This window comes from Herpailurus yagouaroundi, unplaced genomic scaffold (genome assembly GCF_014898765.1).
Source record: "Herpailurus yagouaroundi ecotype Mexico unplaced genomic scaffold, PumYag 188, whole genome shotgun sequence".
Classification (NCBI taxonomy): domain Eukaryota; kingdom Metazoa; phylum Chordata; class Mammalia; order Carnivora; family Felidae; genus Herpailurus; species Herpailurus yagouaroundi.
Window position 1 is genome coordinate 13261798 of NW_024412419.1, and position 6152 is coordinate 13267949.

General features: G+C 40.1%; 1 pseudogene; it reads right to left on the reverse strand.

Annotated features, from left to right (window-relative positions):
* Positions 1-399: 399 nt before the first annotated feature.
* Positions 400-1401, reverse strand: LOC121044564 (L-lactate dehydrogenase B chain-like; annotated as a pseudogene).
* Positions 1402-6152: the final 4751 nt, after the last annotated feature.

Here is a 6152-nt window from a genome sequence, read left to right on the forward strand (position 1 = left end):
AGAATCAAGAAACATAACAGTATGGCTGGAACCATACTCTCTATCTACCAAAACATCCAAAATAAAACTGAAGTTGACATTATAGACTTAATCATTCAAGAAAGACACTTTTTCTTCACATTTTTAAATTTTAGAAATTCCATAAAGTTAAGCAGAGAGGAAAACTGAGGTAAATGCATTATTTTTGTTGTTTTAGAAGCACACTGTGCTAGTTAATTTTATTTGTTCAAGGGTTCATTTGCAAGCATTAAACCAAGCGTGGGCTTGAAGTCTGTGAGTCCAGATTCACATATTTAAGAAGATAAAAGCAAACTGTGATCCATGAATGTGGATGAAAACTAAAGGCTCACAGTTAATCACATTGTAGTTTTTAAATTTCTACAGCCTAGAAGCCATAAGTCACAGGTCGTTTAGGTCTTTCTGGATGTCCCACAAGGTCTCTGAGCTGAGCAAACTCATCATCATTCAGCTTCTGGTTGATAACACTGGTTAATCCCCAAGCATTCAGGATAGATGGAAGGCTCACGGAGACTTTGCTCTCCATGTCATACATTCCCTTCATCATCATTGACTCTGGAGGAGTCATGGATAGACTTTTCAACACGGATTCAATGAGATCAACCACACTTAATCCAATAGTCCAGCTGATATATCCTTTTAGCTTGATGACTTCATAGGCACTTTCAACCACCGTCTTATGTACATCTTTACAACTGTCACTGTCATTGTCTGTTTCCATTTCTGGATTCAGTTCCTGGAGACAAAATACCTCCCACATTCACTTTATTCTGCACAGTCACACTTGAGTTGCCATGTTCTCCCAAAATCCATCCATGGCAGCTGCTGGGATGAATGTCAAGTTTTACAGCCAGAAGATAGCAAAATCCAGTTGCGTCTGGATTATACCCACTTCCAATCACACTGTGCTTGGCTAGTCCACTTAATTTCCAGGTAACATATCCACTGGGATATGAGAATATCCACTGGGTTGGAAACCACAATTATGATGCAGTCAGGACTGTACTTGACTTATGTAGGAATAATGAATTTGAAGACATTCACATTCCTCTGTACCAGACTGAGGGGCTCTCTCCCTCCTGCTGGTGGACTCCTGGAGTTACCACCATAATCTTAGAATTGGAGGTCACAGAGTCATCATTACCTGACAAAATTTAGGTATCTAAAGAAATAAGTTCCCATGTTTCAGGTCCATTATTTCTCCTTTGAGTTTATCTTCCAAAACATCCACGAGCACAAGTTCATCCTTCAGAGATTTTCCCAGAATGCTGATGGCACATGCCATACCAACTTGTGCAACATCCACTATAGTAATCTTATTGTTTTGGACAATTGCTCTTCTTCTGCAACTGGTGCAATCAGTTTTTCCTTGTGAGTTGCCATTGTGCCCAGGAGAGATGTGAGAATCATGTGAGGAAGATAATAAGGTAAATACTTTCTACTTATAGACCAGAAAGAATTTGGAAAGTTTTCTGAACTCTCTAACATTGTTATCTTTCAGTATAAGGCCTAGAGATGAAACAACTTTACCAAATATTAGGTCAGTTGTTAGCAGAGTAGGGCATGAGCTCAGCTCTCCTGGGTCCATGGTTGCTACTCTTTCCACCATACTCTTATACTAACCAAACATATCTTTCTTTTTTTAAATTTTTTTAACGTTTATTCATTTTTGAGACAGAGAGACACAGAGCATGAATGGGAGAAGGTCAGAGAGGGAGGGAGACACAGAATCTGAAACAGGCTCCAGGCTCTGAGCTGTCAGCACAGAGCCCGATGCGGGGCTCGAACTCACTGACTGCGAGATCATGACCTGAGCCAAAGTCGGACGCCCAACCGACCGAGCCACCCAGGCGCCCCAAACATTTCTTAGTAAAATACAAAAGTGGTGGGTAGAGAAAACAGGAGCCAATAGCATTAAATTTTAGAATAGGTAAGGAAAAAAAAAAAACTTGTATTTAAATAAACTTCTTACAATTAATACCTCAAAAGATATGTAAAACAGGATATATTTAATCAATCAGTATCTATTTGTTTACCATACATTTATTAATCATCTACCATATGAAGACACAACACAAGATGTAGGAGATGTAATGATGAATAGATCAGAAGTTGTTCCTGCCCTCATGGAGTTTTGAGTTTAAGGACTAAGGGTCAACAATGAGATTGAGATAACACAATCTGGAGATTAGGCTACTTTGGAGTAAAAATGTGACTACTTACCTGGACCATTCTGTTTAATTAAAATTAACTGAGGAACTGAGATTTTATAGAAATATAAGTAAAAAAAATAGTGCCCATGGGTGGCTCAGTCAGTTAAGCATCCAACTTTGGGTCAGGTCATGATCTCATGGTCCATGAGTTTGAGCCCCACATCAGGCTCTGTGCTGACAGCTCAGAGCTTGGAGCCTGCTTCAGATTCTGTGTCTCCCTCTCTCTCTCTGTCCCCCCCCCCCATTCATTATCTGCTTCTCTCTCTCTCTCTCAAAATAAATATAAAAAGTAAATTAAAAAAGAAATATAAGTCAAAAATAATCTTTAAGAGAAAGTATTTTCAGGTGACTATCCTCTGAAGTTTATTTCTCAATTTTTACATATAAAATCCTTCACCTTAACAACCACAAATCCAAACCAGTCTTCAATCTCTATATCGAACATCAGTCCTCATTAAAATGTACACAAAGCTGTCTCCAATGACATCTACTGGAGAGAATCAATCTGAAATATATATGAGATCTTCAAGGGAGGTAAAAATAGAAACTTTTAGGAATCTTTGAGGAATAGTAAGTACTTCAAATTTACCAAATAAAGATCCAGGTCTGTACACATATCCACACTTTTCAAAGAGTTTGCAAATCAATCATATCATTAAGGCTCTAGGATTTGAATGGTAACACGTTTTGATACCATGCTGGAGTGGCAATGAAGGCATTGGCTTTCCCAAACTGATCTACTGAAAAGAAAATTCTTCTGCACAAGGGTCTTATAGTAAAGTCAGATGACCCTGCAATCCGGGGGCCCTAGTTTCCTGGGCAACATAAACAGAACAGAGACAAGAGCCAAACACAGATATCACCTCCTGGTGGTACTTTGTTAAGATGAGTCCTGGAGGTGCCTAGAAATTCCTAAACTTTCTTTGCCTTGAACTCTCTATTTTCCTAAACTGGAGAAGGAAGAAAGCAGAGCTATGGAGAACTGAGTTGCAAAAGGCGTCAGGATGCTGGATCAGCTTGAGATGACAAGGTATTTCTAAAGGAGCAAAAAGGTCAGAACCAAGGGTGACGAGGATAAAGCTATTACAGAAATCCAGAGCCCAAGGAAAACTTAGGAAGGATGACCATTCTAGGACCCAGAATCCTTCTGTGCTACGACAAGGAGTGTTGGTGGTTTGTGAGGTTGACTGTACACCAGGTACTATGTTTACTGCTTTGTGTTACTATCTGTTTAAGTCCTCACAGCTCAATGAGTTTCCATCTCTTCTGCCCCTGACAATTTATCCCAGACTGATATGTCCTAATACCTGTCCTACCCCTGACTCCTAGATGTGTCTCCACAGCATAGACCTCCTTTTCTATCATCTACCTAAATCTTAATGGAGTTTTTTTCATATTTAAATACAATTACTTCTTCCTTTGTGAGTTCATCTCTCCTATTTACAGGTTTTCCAAAAGTACAACTGAAATCCAAATGCCTCTTTGTTAAATAAGAGGGGAAATATGATATTTACCCGGAGGGCACTTTTTATAAAAGGACTGCTGTACACATCAGTGAATATAAAACTGTAAATAACCTTGGAAGGAGGTCAAGGTCTTGGCTAATATTCCTCTTTTTATGCCCTGCTTGGTAATCACCAAATATCTAGTACATGGTCTCCATAGGGCAGCCAGTAAAGAACATTCAGAGGCAGGAACTCTGATGCCAGATGACAGAGAAATCTATGATTCCTGGCCTGGTTGCTTTTTTACCGTTTCTACAAGCATGTAAGTCAGCCTCACTCATCAGTCAGTCCAAGCATGTGATAGCAATTGCTCATCCAGTCACTAAAATCAAGGAAGAGGTGGGGAAATCAGCTACAAGCAAAGGTTGATATTGACTATTAACACCAAAAGGTTGTTTAGCATCACAGCAGACATGACAAAGAAAAGAGAGTTTAGAACAAAGAATCCCTAAACAGCAAAAAAGGTCACAGAGGATAGTGTATTTCCAGCTCTCCTGTCTCAGTTGGTTCTTTGCACTGAATATTTTAACCATTTTCCTGATTACCAAGGCCATCTCTGATTAAAACAAAGAGGAAGGAAAACATGAGCCTGTTGTTTATGACAGCGTCACACCTGCATGTTTGTGTTAGGTACACATCTGTGTGTGTAACTGTCTCTGGGCATATGTGCATGTAAATGCATGATTGTTAACAAACACACTAAGTGCTTGAAACAAAGTCTGTGGGTTATCATGTAACAGCTATAACAACAAGAATACCTCAGGCACACACTTGTTGGCCTCATATTAAATTTAAGATCCCTTGCTTTATACCCAACTTTTATGACTTCCTCCGCCCCCACCCCCACCTGCTTTGAGGATCCAGAACCTTTACCTCATAGAATAGAAGCTTTGAATGTCCCTTTTCCTTCCTCCAAATAGTCCTCCCATCCACCTGGAGGAGTTGCCAAGGTCCTTAGAGGAAGGGAAACTTTTTCTAAAATACCTGGAGAAGGTTGAAGTGAGTAGACAAGGATACCTGGGTTTCCTGGCCATAATACAGACTGCCTCTTGGTCTTCCCTACAGGTTTTAAAAGCAAGTTCCCTGCTTCCGTACAAGTCCAACCTTGCCTTATCCATTTTGAACCATCCATATTAACAAGCCTCTTTCTGGCATCATGCTGCCCTGAAGGTATTACGGTTCCTGGTACTTTTAGTTAAGAATCCCAATCTCTAACAAGGAGATCCAGACTCAGCAACATCTGGAAAGGGAAACTGACAAAGAATGGCAACAAATTGCTGCAAGCTGATGGCAGAGAGTAGAATTACTATTAATGGGAAATCATTGAATTTTGGCTTCAGTTAAGCCTGAAACATTAAGCATTTTCTAATGTTTCTCTCTGTGGTAGTAAATTGAGTGAAAATTGTGATTTTTTTAATGGAAGATGTGATGAACCATTCAGCTACAGCCTCAGTTCTTCAGCTGACATTTTCTCTTCTACTGTTTATTTGCTATTTTAGTACTCAGAGCTTTAGAAACACAACTCCTCTTTTTTTAATTTTTATTTTAATTCCAGTCAGTTAACATACAGTGCTATATTAATTTCAGGTGTGCAATATAGTGATTCAATAATTCCATACATCATCCAGGGCTCGTCATGACAAGTGTGGTTCCCCATCACCTATTTCACCCGTTCCCCCACTCACCTCCCCTCTGATAATCATCAGTTTGTTCTCTCTAGTTAAGAGTCTGTTTCAGGGTGCCTGGGTGGCTCAGTTGGTTAAGCATCCAACTCTTGATTTCGGCTCATGAGGTCATGAGATTGAGCCCCACAGTGGGCTCCATGCTGAGCATGGAGACTGCTTGGGATTCTCTCTCCCCCTGTCTCTTCCTTTCTCTCCCTCTCTCTCCCCTCTCTCTGTACCTCTCCCACTCACTCTCTCTCTCAAAATAAATAAATAAACACTACAAAAGAGTCTGTTTCTTAGGGTGCCTGGGTAGCTCAGTCAGGTGAGTGCCCAACTCTTGATTTCAGCTCAGATCATGATCCCAGGGTCTTGGGATAGACCCCCAAGTCAGACTCTCTTTTTCTCGTTAAGCCCCTGCTTAAGATTCTCTCTCCTCTGCCCCTCCCCTGATCGCTCACTCGCTCTCTCTCTTTAAAATAAAAAATAAGGGGAGGGGAAGGGAAAAAAAAGGAAAAAAAAGAGGTTAGAGTGGGAGAGAGAGCCAAAGCATAAGAGACTCTTAAAAACTGAGAACAAACTGAGGGTTGATGGGGAGTGGGAGGGAGGGGAGGGTGGGAGATGGGTATTGAGGAGGGTACCTTTTGGGATGAGCACTGGGTGTTGTATGGAAACCAATTTGACAATAAATTTCATATATTGAAAAAAATAAAATAAAATAAAATAAAATAAAATAAAATAAAATAAAATAA